At 42.2% G+C, this 15,268-nt stretch overlaps 1 long non-coding RNA gene across 1 annotated transcript; it reads left to right on the plus strand.

The window, feature by feature from the left end:
• The first annotated feature begins 7,692 nt into the window (after positions 1-7,692).
• LOC102006121 lies at positions 7,693-13,325 on the plus strand. The gene is made up of 3 exons (XR_263505.1): positions 7,693-7,996; positions 11,004-11,080; positions 13,141-13,325. It is a non-coding gene; the product is annotated as an uncharacterized LOC102006121 (long non-coding RNA).
• Positions 13,326-15,268: the final 1,943 nt, after the last annotated feature.

Consider the following 15,268-nt stretch of genomic DNA (forward strand, 5'->3'; position numbering starts at 1 on the left):
GACATGCAGGCAGATGGGAGTGACTTTGGAGTTGGGAATACGAGAAGTGTGAGGACTTCATAGAAAAAGCTCCTGTTGACTTGAGTGGACTATAGCAGAAGCGCAGGCGTTGGAAATGCTCCTGCGAGAGCTGAAAACCCGGTGAGAAATACAAGAGGCAGGAACAAAAGGACCCCTGCTGAACACCAGAAAAAGAGCATCCTCCTGGATGGTAGTGGCCCTCAGAAGGTGCAGGCGGCAGTGACCGTGGACACTCAGCAGTGCCACCTGCTTGTCCCACAGCTGCAGTGACATGCAAGACGAATGTGACAGACCAAGGGCAGAGGAAGGCAACAGAACCGCAGCTGGATCACCTGGGCCACCTCAGCCTGCAGGGACAGCAGAGCAGGCTACAGTGAAGAGGGTCACCCTCCAGAAAAGTACTCTAAGGAAAGCTGAGGACGTGACTGTGATGCTCAAGTCGAAGGGCGACAGCAGAAGAAGCTGGGCAGATGAGGCAGGGCCAGCTGGGGAGCCGGGCAGGGAGCAGATGCACAGAGGACCATGAACTAGGGCAGTGGTGGCCCCTGGCCACCCAGAATGACCCCAGGCAACAACCAGAGAGGTGACCTCTTTCCTACACGCACACTACCAAATCCTGCCCAAACTTGAATGGGCTCGGAAGTGAACCACCCCCAGCCCAGGCACATCCAGACTGGACTGTAGGACAGCAAACCTGTGTGGTCCTAAGCTCCCTGATGTGTGGCAATTTGTCATGGCAGCATTAGAAAACTAACACACTTCTGCGGCGCTACGTAAACCTTCCACAGGCTTAGGAAACAAAGACCAAAGACGGAAGGGACTTGGGTTGAACCCAGGACACCTGTCTCCTGGAGTGTGTTGTTAGCAGCTGGGTGGTGTGGAGCCCTTGAGACCTGGCTCGTGACACCTAAGGGGATGCCCAGCTTTCCCACAGTCCTCCAAGGACTGGAGCAGGGACCAGCACGGCCACAGCAGAAACCCATTGTCCTCCCAGCAAAGGTGCCAGCACTAGGCTAAGTCTAATTTCTGCTCTCGGATGCTGGCTCCTTGTTCAGGACCAGAGCACTTGGAGAATGGTACAGAATCATCTGGCCCGGCCCAGGGGAGCAGCTCTCCCCACTAGGCACAGAGCTCATGCATAGCTCATCTGACCTTTGCTTTCCCGAGCTCCTTCCTTTCCAAAGCCCCTACGTCCGGAAGCCTCGTGCCCATTCCCACTGAGGCTGTGCTGCACATCTGTGGTGCAGCTAGGTTGGCTCATCTCATTCTGCACTCAAGCCTGGGTTCACTCATGCCTTAAGAGCAAGAATTTTCAAATTTGGAAACCTCAAACTTCACTCTTGATGTTGTAAATCACTATGGGTTCTGAAAAATGCATAGTGATACATGTCCAGCAATACATCGCACATGATAGTTCAATGTCAAATAAAGGCACATGTGCTTTACCTTTAACTCTGTCCTGCTACAAATACTGTATTTTCTTTCCCAGAGTGATGTGTAACTGGACTCCGACAGGATGTGGACTCTTCAGAGTACTTCACATAGCAGTATGCACTGACGTCTTCACTCTGTCTCTTCATGGCTAATAACTCCAGCCTCTTTTAATAACTGAATAATGTTCTGTGAGTCGTACCAAGCTTTATTTCTTTAGAGTCTATCAAGGAATATCTTGCTTGTCTCCAGTTTGGGTGGATTATGAGCAAACCTGTGGTAAATATTCACTTTTAGGTTTTGGACAGACTTGCCTTTTCTAATCACCTGAGGATGGGCACAGCTTTGGAAAGTAACACTGTGCCCAGCCTCATGAGGAACTGCCCCAGGGGCCTCCACAGTGGCTGTACTGCTTTGGATTCCTATCAGCAGAAAACGAGAGTTCCCATTCAGCCATCTTCTCCCCTAGCTGGAATTACCGTTTCTCTAGGTTTTACTGATTCTAACAGTAATGTGGGGCCTCGCATTTTTGTCCTAATTTCCAATTTTGTAGTGACAAATGATGTTGAGCATTCTTCTATTTACAAGCGTCTGGACCTCCTGTCCATCTTGTCTGGAAAACTGTCTGTTCAGATTTACCCACTTTTTAACTTGGGATTTGCTCTCTCATTGCTGACTTTTAAGGGTTCTGTGTATATGATGGTTTTAAATCTTCCATCAGTTATGTGTTTGTACATGTTCTATCCCACTCTAGCTTACTTTTCACTGTTCCCAACAGTGTCTTTCATAGCACAGTTCTTTTTAAATTTTAATAAAGTCCAACTTACTCATTTCTAAATGGATTGCACATTTGTGATTTTTTCTAGAAACTCATCAACAAGCTGAAAGCAACCCAGATTCCTGTGTTGTTTCTCAAAGCTTTCTGGTCTTACGTTTCATGCTTGGGTCCTTAATTATTTTGAGTGGGTATCTGTGAAAGATGTCAAGCCTGTGACTGGTTATGCGAACGGAAGGTGACTTATTTTTCATCTGAGGAGAACATGTCCAGTTCTGCCATGAAACAGGGTATTAGCTGCAGGTTTCCTTGTCTGTGTTCTTGTCACATTGAGGAAGATCCTTCTCTCTACCTAGTGTTAGGGAGTTTCTGTCATCATCGTGTATTAGGTTTTGTCAACAAGTTTTAGTGCACAAATTTATGTACTCGCAGGAATTTCTTCTTCAGGTGGTTAATGCTGTAGCTTACAGAGACTGATTTTCCTGTCTTGCACCAGCCCCGGGTAGCTGGAATGAATCCCATGTGGTTGTGTTGTGTACTGCTTTGATACATCATGGGATTGGATGTGCTAGTAATGTGCTGAGGAACTGTGCATCTACATCAGGAGAGATACGGTTTGAAGTTTCCTTTCTGATGATCTATATATATGCTTTTATAGTAGAGCATTGACGGAGGCAGAGAATGTATTAGGAAGTGTCCCTTTGCTTGTATATCCTGAGAGAATCTGCAGAGATCTGAATCGTTTCTGTCTGGATTTTAAGATAGAATTCAGCAGTAGCATCATCTGGGTCTGCTGCTTTCATCTGGGGAAAGTCACTCGTTAGCAATTAAATTTTAAAATAGGTCTACACCTGTATTCGTTTCCCACGGCTGCCATAGCAAAGTGCTGCAAGCTGGGGGCTTCACGCAACACAAATGTCTCCTCTTGCAGTTCTGGAGATTAGAATTCTGAGATCAAGGTGCTGGCTGGGTCGTGTGCTCCCTGAAGCTCCTAGAAGAGGATCCAGGTTGGCCTACTCCAGTTCTGGTGTCCCCAGGTTGTAGCTGCATCACCCTATTCCCCTCCTCCGACTCCCCCCAGCTGCCTCCGTGTCTGTTCCTCTTGGCTTTCTAAACCTCTGTGTGTGTCTACTGCCCCTGGTCCCTTTTTTATAAGGACATCAGCTGTATGAGTGAAAGCCAACACTAAGGCTTCAATTACATTTCCAAGACCCCGCTTACCAATAGGCTCACATTTGTTGGACCAGGGCTAACGGCTTCAGTCCCTCTCTCTGGGGCACAGTGCCACACACTGCAAGGACTTGCTAGGTGAGCGATTTCTCTTCGTGTGACTCTTAGTACTTTGTGTCTTTTGAGGGATTTATCCATTTTGTCTAAGTGATTAAAGTTCTGGGTTTAGAGATGTCCGTAGTGTCCCTGTATTTTCTGTTCAGTATCTGGAGGACCAGTAGCGATGGTATCTTATGCATTTCTGACAGTCGCAATTTGGACTTCTCTCTTGGTTAGCCTGGTTGATTTCCAGTTTCGGTCTTTCAAAGAGCAGTTTGGGGGTTTGTTGATTTCAGTTCTTATTTTCTTTCTTCCACGTGCTTTAGGATTCAGCTGCTCATCTTTAATGTCCTAAGGTAAATTATTGATTTTAGATTTTTCTACTTTTACATTTTAAGGTATCTGCTTGATGAGTAGAGGTTGTAAATATCCTAGATATACAACATGGCAATTTGATCTGTGTACATACTGTAGATCTGTATTATCTACCATATGCATCTTAAGGTATAAGTTCCCCTCTATGCACTATTTTCAGTACATCCCACAAATTTTGATTAGTTGTTTTTCATGTTTGCTTAGTTAGAAATACTTTAAATTTCCTATTGAGGCATCTTATTTAACCCACTTGTCCTTTAGGAGTGTGCTGAATACTTGGGGAGTTTCCCGTTATCTTTCTGTCTTTCTAGTTTACTTCCACTGTGGCCCAAAAACATATTTTTGCAATTCCTACTTTCTTCATTTTTTCACTCACAATCTGGTCTGTCTTGGTGAATGCTTACTAGAAGCTTCAGAAGTATGTGCATTCTGCCATTGCTGGATGAACTCTTCTAATAAATCTCAGGTTATGGAGTGGGTCAGGTCAGCTGTACTCATTCTGGTTTTCTGCCTATGTGGCCTGTAAGTGCAAAACATAGAGTGATGGTGCCTCCAGCTCCAGTCGTGGGTTTATCTGTGTCTCCTCTGAGTTCTCATATTTCATGACACATCCTGGTCTTTGTGAGGTGTGTGCACCGGATCGCTATGGCTTCTTTGAAAAATGGCCCTTTTCTCATTTTTCAGTGTCTCATTTATCCCAGTTATTTTCTTTTGTTTCTTGGTCTGATTGAAATCGATATAATTAGTTCAGCTCTCTTTTCATTAGTATTAGCAAAGTATAATGCTGTCCACTCCTTTATTTTTAATTTATCTTGGTCTTTAAAGTGAGTTTCTTGTGGACAACAGACAATTTGCTCTTTTTTGTTAGACCCACCCTGTTATTCTGTGAACTTCATTTCAGGCATTGAGATCATTACTATTCAAATGATGACTGATAGAGTAGAATTTGTACCAACCATATCTGCAACTATTTTCTATTCATTGCAGTTTTATTCCTATCCCATCTTTATCTCTTTTTGATTTTCATTGCAGCACTTCATTATTTTATGTCCTCTCCTCTAGTATATGTGCTTCTAAGGTGAGCATTGTTCTCTCTTTGCACAGCAATTATCTTTTAAAATTTTCTTAGTGGTAGCTCTAGGATTTCCAATGTGTGTTTTAGACTAAGCTGTGATCAGCTTCAGATAGCAAGATTATCTTTGTGGGATGTTGCCATTGTGGAATATTCCCAATCTCTCCTCATCTCTGTTTCCTCCTGATATTTGTGTCATTTGTCCAGATTCTCAAACTGCTCAATATATCATTAGCATCATTAAATAGCTGTCTTTAAAGTTAATGAAAAATAAGGTAAATAAAAGAAATAAAATATTTCACTTTGCCTTCATTTGCTGCCTCCTTGTAAAGGACATTTATGTAAATCTCAGTTCTGGCCTATTTCACCTTCCTTTTCCCTCTTTTTCATTGTAAACAATCAGGTACCTGTGTTTTTGTCTAAGAAAATTTTCATTTCTCCTTTTAGCATAATTCTATTGGATTTGGAAGTCCAGTTTAATGTCTTTGTTTTGTTTTATTGTGGCAATAATTTAAATATTTCATTTCACTCCCTTCTTGCTTGCATGATTTCTGATGCTAATTCTCACGGATTTCTCATTCTTTTCCTGTAAAGTAAGCTTTTTTTCCCCTCCACCCTCATGAATATTTTGAGGATTTTTCTTGCTTAGATTTCCTGCCATGTAACACAATCAGTCTAGGTACAGTTTTTGCTTTTTAGGTTTCATTTTGGAATGGAGAAGAGATATTTATTCTGCTTTTTGAAAAAAGATTTCTAGTTCTAGACTTGATGTTTGTTATCTATCCACTTTAAAGCATCCTTGGCTACCATTATTTCAAAGATTTATTCCATTCCAGTTTCTGTATCTTTGCAATTATTCATATTATGATCTGGAACTTATCTCAGAGTTCTGAGTGTTCTTACCATCTTGTTATTTTTCTTTGTGCTTCAGTTTGGGGAGTCTCTGTTGGTATGGCTCAGGAGTCTGGCTTTCCTTCTGTACCATATCTACTCTCCTGATGCCCCCCCCCCCACCAAAGTATTCTTCAATTCTACTTCAGGGCTTTTATTTCTAGCATTTCCTTTCTTATTATTCCTTGGAGTTTCCATTGCTTTGTTTGAATTATCCATTTGTTCGGGCATATTGTCTACTTCTTTCATTAACATATTTATCACAATTATTTTACATTTTTTGTCTGATAATTTCAACAGCTATGTCTTCTCTGTTTGGTTCTGGTGCTGTCTTTGTCTATTCAGGCTGCAGCACCAATTTCCTCCTGCGCCAGTGGTCCTGACCCTCAGCCTTCAGACCTGGACTACAGTCTACACCTCCACATCTCTCAAGTCTTGAAAAATTCTGGCTTCCCTAGGTCTCCAACCTCTAGACAGAAAACTGTGCAACCTTCCGCCCTCCATAGTCACATGAGCTGATTCCTTGTCATAAATCCCTATAAAGTTTTAGCACCTGTGCATACACATTTGTATACACACACACACACACACACACACACACACACACACCACTGGCTCGCTGGAGACCCTGACTAATATGTAAACTCTACATAGATGTCAGAGCCGAAAGGAAACTCAGTTTGGATGACCTGAATGTGTCCTCATGTTTTCTTCAAAGCTTCGAATGTTGTCCAGGAAAGCAAGCCTCCCCCACCTTCATTAATATTGTCACTGTCCCCTATCTTTCAAGCCCCTCTTGTATGTGGTGACACTTTTCTTCCCAGCATTTACATTTCCACCTGCATCTTCTGGGTTTCACTTCCACCCCAGCATGAGGCTTCAGGACTGGGATGCCGGAGTTGCTGCCCAGCTGTTTATCAGCAGCCATGGTCTGCCGTCTGCATGAGCCCACAAATCCCACCTTCAAGCCACGCTGCCTAGGACAGGTCCTAACACCAAGTCTTTCAGGGTGTTTCATCAGAAGGCACACAACCTTCCATGCTACCAATGCCCCATGGAGTGAAATGAATGACATGTAAAAATGATAGAAGTTGAGTAAAGTGGAGAAGGAGACAGAGTGGAGAAGGAGACAGGGCAAACATAACGCGCACTACTGAGCTGCCCCGTACTTGGCAGGAACCACAGATGGCATAATCTTATGGGACACCTCAGAGAGGCCTCATGAGCTTCTGCATCTTGGTACCCATCTGGCATGAAGAGGTACAGTGCAGATCCTTTGCCTGATTCAGGTTCCCATTGGCCAAAGTCCTGTCCTAATCTTTAGCAGTCACTCCTAAAATAATCAGGCTACTATTTTTTGTATAGTAGATAATATAAAATACTCTGAACTAAAACAGTCTTTATAGAATATGGTTAGCTGTGCCATGCTTTTATTACTCTGAAAAACATTAAAAATGGTAGAAAATCCATTGTTAAAGATGCAATAAAAATGCAAAGTAAGCTAGCAATTTAGCCTGCCATAATGTGAGAAATAGGCTTTGTCTCTTCTGTCAAAGCACAGGGCCAAAGCAACTCTATTTTGGGTATAAAGGACCTGGCCATTCACCCCTTGTCCAAACCCCAGATCACCGGTGGTTCCCAAGGTGAGAACCAAGGACTTCTTGTTCCAAACCCCATCACGTCCTCTCTCCACCTTACTCAGCAACACCCTAACCCCTGCCCCTGCGTCACTCGAGTTAACCACGATAGATTGTAAGCCTTTGAATTCAGCCAATGAATTTAAAGGTCAGCTACTTCTCTGCTGTTAGGGATAAAAGAAGCAATGCTCCTATGTCCTGCACACATGCTACTTCATGCTTGCACCTTCTATAAATGCCTTGTCAAGAATCCTTGTTGTCTAAATGCTTTATTTTGTGGCACTGACAAATTGAGCCTGGGGATTTATTTCCAACAATTTTGGTTCCCAATATGGGGCCCAAAGGTCTCTGAGATGCAGGAACTCCCACTAGCAGGAGATGCAAACCACAGCCTTTTTGCGGTGGCCCCCAGGACAAGGACCAACATACAAGATGTCTGGACTCAGCAAAGGTCTCATGACAATGCTGAAAGTGGTCCAGAGGCAAGAGACAGGGGAGACCAGGCAGCTTCGTCCATGAGCCAAGGTAAGAAAAGTCTTGGGGAGACTGAGTACTCCTTTGGTTGTTGGGGTTACTCTGTCCCTGTCCCAGGGTAACCTCAGGTCGGAAGGGTCTCCAGTGAGACTAGTGATTTCAGGTGAAACTGAAGGCAACAGAGGGCAAAATATCTCAGCACATGCTGGAGAGTAAGCTCGGGCTTTGGGGCAAACAGAATGCAAAATAATGTGCCTCCCAGTCAAGACAGTGAGGGAATCTAAGGGCTCCCCTGGAAGTCCCTTCAGACTGATATTATGAACTTAGAGTGACAGCACATGGATGAGAAAGAGAGAGGAAGGAAGGAAGGAAGGAAGGAAGGAAGGAAGGAAGGAAGGAAGGAAGGAAGGAAGGAAGAACCCTCGGATAAAATATTGTGTCATTTGGCTTCAAAGCCCTATCTTCACCCCATCTGTCTTCTGGACAAAATTTAGATCAGACAAGGACTGAGTATGTTGATTGCTTATTGAATTTGTTAATAATAAAGACGAAGGTCTCAGGGTGAGATAGATTATGCCCTGTGTTGGCAACAAGAACCGACTGTCCTCTTTCCCCTAAAAACCTCAGGTACTTAGTAAGAAACAAGAGGGTTCACCCCCATTCCCCTCCTCCACATGAGACCCTCTGGGGTCCCCACCCCAACCTGTAATCCTCAGCACCCAAGACCGATGCCTCTGCCCCTACAAGAGCTGGCACCAGGAGAGAAGGTCCCAGTGCCTGGCATGGCAGTTGCAACAGCACAAGAGAAAAAAAGACAGACTTTATCCTTGATTCAAAAGAAAATTAAAAGGTACTGAAAAGATGTTCAGAATCTTCCATTTCCCTAAAGACTAAAGGGGCTCCATCCTTCTTTCCCTTGAGGGAAAGTTCTCCTGGTTGGGGAGGAATCAAATTGCAAATCTTAGCTAACTGATAATTTCACTGTTGTCCTCCAATTTAAATTGGTGTTTTTGTTTAATTAAAATGCTTAAAACATTTCCTGTGCTTTGTAAATTCTCATGCTCTAATTGGAGTTAACTTGCTTTTCTCTCTGCTTTCTGCTGGTGATAAGAGTACTAATTCAAGGTTACTTGAAAGTTTGTTGGCAGCCAGTCAAATTTTTAAATGTAGCTATCTGAGACACAGAAAGAAGGAAAAAAAGGAGAGAAGAGTCCATAGCCAAGTTTTTTATACAATGTTTACAGTGACAGAATGGAGAAAAATATATAAAGAAGGCTACAAGTATAATAGATAGACTTTTGATACGAGATGTTGTATGATAAAAGTTTTGCCCTACTAGAAAGATAAAGAGATAATGACAGAACTGGAAAGTTGAAGTATGCTGAGGAAAAGCTGGTGGAGGACATAGTTCACCAAAAGAATGTGTATGTCTGCCTGTCGGTGTCCCGGAGCCCAGGCCCTTCCTTCTAAAACCTCCTTGTTGCTGAAAAGTAACTCTCACCAGTCCCTCCTTCCCGGGTCCCAGCACTCCTCTCTGTCTGACCCAAAGGCAAAACATAGCAAAATCATAAAACAGTAATTTTAAATCAAAAGCTGGGATAAACATGGGAAGGGGACAACTCAGACACTTTTGACTTTTTTGTTGGTTACAAAAATGTAAAGGGGAGAGGAGCCTAGTGCCTCCCACCACGTGACCTCTGCTGTCCTTGACATGTGATCTACAGTTAATTTAAAAGCTGACTTCTTTCTCCAAAGTAAAATTTTTTAAAAACTTAAAGAGACAAAATCCCAAAGTTCTTTCCTCACCCTTCCAACTTTTTCTGCTAACTCCTCCCATAGGACTCACAAATGGAAGCCTTAAAGTTTGAGAACATAAAGATTACATGTGATTAAAACTGTGTATGTTTCTATATGCTCCACATAGCTTAACAGTAGACTAATTTAAATCAGTTGATGAAAACAAGATATTTTAAAGATCAGTGACATTTTTCTATCCAGGTTATTTGATACATTTTTCTATCGAGGTTATTTGATAATAAAGATAATGTCCAAAATCAGTTTTATAAACCCAATGACTATTATTTTCTGTGTACAATAACTTAAGAGTTTTTCCTTGGTCAAAAATTTTATATATATAAAATGTAAACTATCATGATGAGTCATCTAAAACAATTGTTAAAGTAAATAAGTGAAAACCCCTTAAACTTGGGAAACTGTTGAACAAAAACTCCTGTCTGTGATTAAAAAAATAAGCTGCCTAGACCAAAATTGGTCTAGTTTCTCCACTGATGGGCAGCCCCACTTATGGGCAGTTTATCTAGTTTTCCCAGGGTCTTATGGTGCCACACCACAGTAGCTATTAAATAAATGATCAAAATATACTAAAGTTGGCTATAAATACAAGGTTAAACTCTATATATTTAAAGCAATAAGGTTTTAAAATTTCTATATAGCAGTGATACTAATTATTACTAACCTCATGGAATATTAAATACATTTGTGTTTTCTTAAGTGTATAGAGGTCTTTTAAGATGCAGGACTGGAAAAACTATCTTGTCATACTTCCAAATTCATGATGAGGGACTTTTTCAGGTCTATGTTTATGTGATTGTTATATAATTGTGTTTTGATAATGTGCCTACACCTTATACAGTCCAGATAATGTCACTACAATAATTAGAGATTAGATTTTAATAATCTGTAAAGTAAATCCTACTTAAATATTGCTCTGGTAACAAAAAGTGGTTAAAAGATAACAAATTAGGTAAAAGTTTCTGTGTGTCATTTAAGATCATGTAACTAGATAAAGATAACTGACTAAATGTTATTTTATACTAAGATAAAAGTTTAAATGTTTCAAAAGTAATAACAAAACCTAATGGTTCTAATATAATAATGTCATCATGATTGTTATGATGGTCTCTTTTGTTGTCCTTAATCTCAAGTTTTCTCTATAAAACTTTATAACAGTTATCTGTTAATATCCTCCAGGGATTCAACTCCTAAGACAACCATAATTGGTAAAAATAACAGTTCCATGATCATTCTATGTTTCAAGGTACTTGATGTCTAGAAAAGATTACTGATATCCTGGGTGTTCAAGATTGCTTTGGATTGGAGATCAAAGCTAAAAAGGTAACTGGACAGCCAATATTTTGGCCCTGATCCTCCAAGACCAACAAGGTCAACTAGAACTCAGAACACAAGGGAACCTGTCTACAGGATCCTACAACTTTCAAAGTCACCCAACCTCCAGAACAAGGAGAAGGTTGGACCCAGAGGACAGGAGTCACTCAGTGTACCAAAAAGGAGGGCAACAAAGGAAAAAGGTCTTCTGTTTCCACAGGAAGCTACATAGTCAAGCAAGACTGTGATCTACCCTGCCAGCCAGCACTGACAGAGGAGCTGGGAGGCTGTACCCATTGTCCCACAAATAACTCCTAAAAAGCCTTAGCTGACCTAGAGATTTGGCAAAAATGTTAATTTTATTTTTTTTTTTTATGGTTTTTTTTCTCCGGTACCGGGAACCGAACTCACGACCTTGCGCTTGCCAGGCAGGCACTTTTGCCGCTGAGCTAAACCCCCAGCCCCAAAAATGTTAATTTTAATTAATACTGGGCTCACTTTAACTTGGTCTTGGACAGCCAGCAAAAAAGGCATAACCTCAGAGATACTAAAGTAATGATAATACAGGTAAAACATCACAAAGGGCCCCCGTCACTGACTCCTGTTGCCAGTTTCTGGTTACACTGTAAACAGGTCTGAGAGCCAGCCGATCACTGCTGTTCCAATCCCTTAAAGACAGTATCTGGATATGAACTCTTCCCCAGCTGCTTTCATTCTAGCGCCAGTGTGTTGGTCCTATGTGCTTTGAAATTTATGTTTTCCTACCTAGTGAAGAGATCATGTGCTTGGCTTGCCTTTCACCCTTTGTTCCCTCAGACAGAAGGGACTTCTAGTTCAAACCGTACCACTCAACTTTCTGGCCCATCCACACAGCCTGGCAAACAAACTCAGACACACCTGAGAGGGCCCCTTCCCCACGCTCCTGATACAAAACTACAGTCCGAGCGGCAGGCAGAGATGAGCCCACCTTGTCCAGCTAACGTGCTCCTGGTGAAACCGCACAACAGAGTCAACTGCTGCTCACAAAGTCTGAAGAAAAGAGTGTGGGACATGAAAGGGGAGAATCGTGAGAAATAGGCTTTGCTTTCCAGTCAGACCAACTCCGTGCTGGGTTTAAATGACCCGGCCCTCTCCTTACTGCCCAGCACCCTAGTTTTGTTAATATCCTGAGCTTAGAAATGGTGACTCTACTTTTCCTAGAACACAGTTGGCTCCTGAAATAAGAACCCAGGACTTCATTCCAAACCCCGCACCCTCTCTCTAACTTACTCAGCAGCCCACCCCCACCCTGAGCCACTCACTTTAGCCAGCCACGGTAGACTATAAGCCGGAGACTCCGAATGTCACCTGGTTCTCCTGCATTAGGGATAAAAGGGGTAGCCCTCCTTTGTCTTGCATGCCTGCTACCTCATATGTGAGCCCTCATGCAGAAGTAAAATGCCTTGTTGAGATTTTTGTCTAAGTACTTTATTATCTGCACTAATAAATTGAGTCTGGGGGCTTATTTCCAACCATAACCATTGCTAATACGAATACTACAGTGAATAAAGTAATCAAAAAGTGAATTAGAAGAAAAACTATTTACAAATTAGCAGAGTAATCATGAAATCCATACAAGTGCAAATGAAGTTCACCCTTTATTACTTCTATTTTGACAGTTTCCATCACTGAACATCAAAATGTTCTTTTTCCAATTTAAAACCAATTAAAATCTATTCTAAAAAACTATGCAACAACAAAATTTAACAATTAATTAGAATTATTCATCATAGACGCTCACGCAACTGAAAGCGGAGAAGTCACAAGCTGTATCCTAATTACAATGATGCAAATCACCACAAACACTGTATGCTTTTTTGTAAGCTTTTTTTAATTCAAAAAGAATATTTGTGTTGGCAGAATGCCATCTTTGTTAACTATGTATTTGTCTATAGACTAAGCTTTAAGTTTCTTTATAGATAAAATATTGCTTATTAAAGTAATTTTGCTTACATTTAATGAAGTTTTATACACATATATGAGAAAGAAAAATATGTATTTCACCCTAAGTTTCTACCTTGGTCTTTTAGCAGGTCTTACACTTACTAATCAACTGATAAGCCCATGGTTTCCCAGGGCTATCCTAGACTGAGTCAAAATCAAATCCACAGACTGAACAAGACTGGATCTCAACAGTAGTATGAAGACATGGATTCCAGAACCCTGGGAGGCTGAGGCAGAAGGATCACAAGTTCGAGCCCAACCTGGGCAACTTAGTGACTTGGCAAGACCTTGTCTCAAAAATAAAAAATAAGTAAATAAAAAAGATTTTAAAAAGGGTTGGTGATGTAGCTCAGTGACAAAACCCTAGGTTTAACAGTAATACAAAGAGAAAAGCTTCCTGACAGACTCACTTCCCTGAAAAAGCATTATTTATGTCAGAGATGTAGAAATATTAGTGGCTTTAATCAGGAAGAGCTGCAAAAATAGTGCAAATTCTGGTAAGTTGTTTTATTAAAATAAAATTTTTATTAAAATAAAATTAAATGAGACTAGCTACCCTCCTGGAAACTGATAAAGAAGCAGCAGTTATACAGAAACACAAATAGAGTGTAAAATGGAGCCACATTCATTCGGGCGTCTTCAGGCTGGGTTGCAGGGCTCCCTGAGGCACGTAGACATTCTTCCTCCAAGATACCTGCAGAGCCCTGGGCGTACTTCACACCCCATTCCAAGACCTGAAGTCATCACCCCAGTTTTAGTTGCAATTTGTCATGATAAGAACACCTTTCATAAACTCTGTCCTCCTAACAAACCGTAAGTGCAGCACACAGCAGTGCTGACCACGGCAGTGTGCCGTGCAGCCAGCTCTAGAGAGCTTCCCTCTTGGAGAGCGGAGAGCTCACCTGCACTGAAGAGCGACTCCCTCCGCCCACTACCCCGGCGCGCGGCAGACGCGCTCTAACTCTATGATGCCTTCCCTGAGGCGTCATGCGGGAGCTGGCCTGTATGCCAGACTCACTTCATTCAGCAAAGTGTCCTGCGGGCTCGCCCATCTTGGGGCAAGCATCAGGGCTTCCCCCTTATGAAGACAACTCTTCCGCGGTATGTGTACACCAGTCTCTTCACTTGCCTGCCAGTGAACTTTAGGCTGTTTCTACACCTTGGCTATGGGGAATAACGAGTGCTTCAGAGAACACAGGGGTGCAGATGTCTCTTCAAGTTACAGATTTCAGTTCCTTTGGATGCACACCAGAAGGGGTATCACTGGGTCACCTGTTGATTCTATTTTTAAGCATTTAGGAGCTTCCATCGTATTTTCCATGACTGTCCTGATTTACATTCCAACTCACCGTGTTACCAGCTCTCCTCAGTGTCACCAACACACGCTCCCGTTCTCTGCCTGGAGCCCCTCTAACAGATGTGAGGCGGTATTTCATTATTTCCTTGTAGTGTGGATTCGCGTCTCCATGATCAGTAACATTGAACACCTTTGCATCTACCTGTGGGCCACTGCGTGTCTTCTTCAGACAACATTTATTCAGACCTTTCCCACATTTTAACTGGTTGTTACTTGTCTCGCTATTGAGATGCGTGAGATCCTTGTGCATTTTTAATGTTAACACTTTGCAAACGTTTTCTCTAATTTTGTTCATCACATCTGCACTCTGTTGAGTGTTTCCCCGCTATGCAGAAACTTTGTAGTTTGATAGGGTTCCATGGGTGTTATTTCACTTCTGTCACCGGGGCCGTGGGTGCCATTTCCACAGACACACTGCCAAGGCCAGCGATATGAAGTGTTTTCCCAAGGCTTCTCACAGGTGTTTACAGTTGCAAAGCTCATGTTTAAATCTTCAGTCTATTCTGAGTTGGTTTTGTGTGTGGTGTAGGAAAGAGTTTGGGCCTCGTCTTTCTGCACATGGTATCTAGTTTTCCTAACCCTCTCGGTTGAAGAGGCTGTCGCTTTCATTACGCTTTCCTGGCATGCTTGTCAAGTTCTGTTAGTCATGTTTGTTTGTGCTTATTTCTAGGCTTGCTATTCTGTTTCTTTAGTCTGTGCGTCTGGCTGAGTGTGCCAGACCCACACTGGCTTTGAGGCCTCCGAATCAGGAAGTACAGTACCTTCAGCTTTGGTTTTCCTCAGTACTGTATGTTACTTGATGTGTTCCGTGCACCTATGTGAATTTTAAGATTTTTTTCTTTAGGTGTGAAAAATGC

Source organism: Chinchilla lanigera, unplaced genomic scaffold, assembly GCF_000276665.1.
Source record: "Chinchilla lanigera isolate Chin_1 unplaced genomic scaffold, ChiLan1.0 scaffold00069, whole genome shotgun sequence".
In the NCBI taxonomy this organism is placed as follows: domain Eukaryota; kingdom Metazoa; phylum Chordata; class Mammalia; order Rodentia; family Chinchillidae; genus Chinchilla; species Chinchilla lanigera.